The sequence below is a fragment of the Myotis daubentonii genome, chromosome 11 (assembly GCF_963259705.1).
Source record: "Myotis daubentonii chromosome 11, mMyoDau2.1, whole genome shotgun sequence".
Lineage (NCBI taxonomy): Eukaryota > Metazoa > Chordata > Mammalia > Chiroptera > Vespertilionidae > Myotis > Myotis daubentonii.
This window is the reverse complement of record NC_081850.1, coordinates 26,041,816-26,045,157: the sequence shown is the minus strand read 5'-3', so window position 1 is coordinate 26,045,157 and position 3,342 is coordinate 26,041,816. Positions and strand designations below refer to the sequence as shown.

Below are 3,342 nucleotides of genomic sequence, written 5' to 3'. Positions count from 1 at the left end.
AGAGCTGTATTATCATTCCCTCTTTACAAAGGAGGAAATGAGGGTCACTGAGTTTCAGTGACTTGCCTTGGACCCCACAAGTTCATAAATGACAGAGTTGAGGTTTGAATCGAGGAGACCTGTCTGCCTCAAAGCGATTTTTTAAACTTAATGTTTCAAAAATTCAGCATTTAAAAGAAAATTTGTGTTGTAAGATAATTAATGACATGAAAATCCCTTAAAAAGTTGCATGCCAGGATGCACTGCCATTCAACCAGGATTCTGTTGTTAAACAAGGAAGAAATTGCCTTAAAAAGGTTTTCTGTGGCTCTGCCACCAATTATGGAAATAAGTGGTGTCCTAAATTAAGGTGTCAACTTTAAGGTGTAGGATGGTTCTTTTAACATAAATGGTTCACTTCCCAGAGGTGAAGGATACATGTATGTTTTGGCAATGTGTGTGTGTATGGGGAGAGGGGGCAGGTGAAAGGTGGGATGAGAAAGAGTGAGAAAGAGTTAAAGAATCATTTTGCCTTGGTAATCTTTCAAAAATGACATGTTGGTTTTCAGAGTTCAGACAGTAAGCCAGCGGGAGTATGGGGGAGATCACTGCTGAGACACAGCCATGGAACGGGATGCGGAGTCTCTGCAGCTCTGTATTCCGTCCTTTCTGAAGAAGAAAGGTTTTCCTTCACAGGGCATTTATGTCAAGATTCTAAAACCTCTCATATGAGCCTCTCGGATCAACCTTGTCAAGTCTCACTTGTTGAAATGAGTGGGATTTGAAAACTTCTGAGTGTGCCATTACATTTTCCATTTACGTTCAGGGAACATGTCTGTATGAAAATGAGGCCAGGAGTTGTGGAGAGTTGGGGGAATTTGAGGCAGAGACAGCTCTAAATGAGTGGTACCAACTAGATTGATTGTTTCAGATGGTGTTCTTCATGGAGGATAAGGTAAGGGGTTAGGGAGAAAACATTTTATTACACTTTTTACTTTTATTGCCCTAATTAGACAACTTGTTTCATCAAATGGTAGGATTTGAATAAAAGAGGTCAACATTCTTTTCTCCCAAACTCTTATTATACAAGTTGAAAGTTAACTATTTATCCTCATTGAAATAACAATAAAATGTTTTCTTATTTATTTATTTACTTGTTTTATAAGATGGCATGATTTTCTTTATTAATGACCCCAACCATATTTCTTTAGATCTAGGAGTTTTGAACTCAAATACTTAGGAGAAAACAAGTTATCCTGCAACTCATTACTGGTGACATAATGTAAAGCAAAACAGCTTGGAAGAAGAGTGGAAAGGAAGGGGGTGGGGGAGGGAAGATAGAAAAGAAATCAAGTGGACTAAGTGGGTTTCTTCTCTTCATTCTTTCTTTTTTTTTTTAATTCTTGGAAACTAGAAGTCCTTGCAAGCACAGCTCGTTTCTGCAGATTATTTTCCAAACGTGTACAGAATGGAACCAAAATGGAGACTCCCTTAAGAATGTGCAGAGATGCAACATTAAAAGCTACGAGAGTATCCAATAGCAAGTGTTCCAACCTTCAGTTGCCAGCTGCTTCCTCTTCCGGTTCCCAGGAGTTGGCAGATGAAAAAGTCTTCCCCATGATTGTTTCCATTTCTTTCTTCTCATCATCTGAATGTGCAAAGTTCAGCACCATGAGGACTTCGGATATATTGGCTGCATGCGTGTGTGAATATTGGTCTTAGCCCACTTGATGTGCAAGTGGTCCTGGAACATGTAGATCAGGTGGATGGTGTTATCTTCAACAATGGCATTGGTGTGGCCAGGGAACAGCACGAAGGTAATATAGCCAATGTTGTCACCCTCCACAGCATCCATGTCTTCCAGCTCCAGAGGCGGTTCCCTGGGCTGTGGGGCTGGCTCTGTGTCCTTCTCTGAACTCCTGCATGAACACCTTTCCAAAGGCCACACTGTCTTCATCCTTAAACACTGTGCTGAAGATTACTGTGGCTCTGTCCTTGGAAGACTCAGCATACATGGTCTCATCATCCCTACCATGGACCACTGCCCTGTTCTCTCCTTCCATGCTCTCTTCTCGGAACTGGAAGTATTTCTCAAAGACAGAGGCAAAACAATCTCATTTCAACATGCCAGCCTGTTGCACAATGGAATCCGTGGGTTCAGGCGGATTGTCAAGATAGTATAGCAAAGAGACGTTGATCCTGATTCTGGATTTACCAAGAAACTTCTATACATCCTCTTAGTAACTCATCAGCACCATGTGCCTGAAGTTCCTTGTAGAATTTCAAAGAAATGCTGACCATCACTTCCGTTTTGTCTGCATTAGGATATGAAATATAATAGGGGAGCCCAGCAAAATCTGAAAATGTTACTTCTACTGCTTCTGGTTTTGTTTCTGGCAACTGCTGTACTCAAACTTGAACTTGAGGGTCTCCTTCAAGATGCTGCTGTTCACCTCCTGTAGGATCATGGGCGGCTGGCCCCAGAAGCCAGAATCTACCTGCCAGCAGCCTCTGCCACCAGGCCTGGTTCCTGCCAAATCCCTGCTCTAGCCCTCCTTTTTCTCTTCTTTTTTTTAGAACAAAGAGATATCATGAAAAATTTAATATTTCTATTGATTTCTCAACTTCCAGACTATTCATTTAATATTTGTGTTCAATTTGAGAAAGCATAACCTTAAACCTAACCTTGATTATATTTTATTTTTAACCCAAACTCTATATAATAGAGAGTGGTGGGCAAGATAGTGACCAGATATTTTTTAGTGGAAGCAGGAATCATTAATTGATGTAGGAAACTCACATGACTGTCAACTTCTATTTCCATAATTCTCAGTATTTTCTTCCTCTCAGTACAAGTAAACATCTTTTTAAGTTTCCCAACAAACTTAGATATTTTTCAAAATTTTTAATTTGGTAAAGATGCTTCTTAAATAAACAGCAAATTTCTTTTTCATTGATTGAGACCAAACTTTTTCTTCTAGTAGCCAGTAGAAGGAGCTGTTGGCATTTGATTTGACATTATAGCTCGACCTGGAAGTTCCCTTCTTAATTAATTCAATGTTTGAAATCAAACCACCGTTTAAATGTAATGATATTAATATGCAGGGATAGACGTGTAAACGTGGAGATTTTCCATTCCCATTAAACTTTCTACACAACCACAGATTTCTGGTTCTTCTGTGGGCCTCTTTTAGAGAGCGTATGTTATAGAAATGTTGGCTGCTATAAATTAAAGCTGCTCAGAACTGAGTTCATGCACCTAGGCAATGATTCAACATTTGTAAGACGGGTTGTAAGTCAAGAAAGAAAGCAATTTCTTCCTCCTGCTCTTAAAAAGAGAAAGAAATGGAAAGGAAAGCAAAA

At 39.6% G+C, this 3,342-nt stretch overlaps 1 pseudogene; it reads right to left on the bottom strand.

Annotated features, from left to right (window-relative positions):
* Positions 1-1,531: 1,531 nt before the first annotated feature.
* On the bottom strand, positions 1,532-2,447 carry LOC132212757 (actin-related protein 2/3 complex subunit 2-like; annotated as a pseudogene).
* Positions 2,448-3,342: the final 895 nt, after the last annotated feature.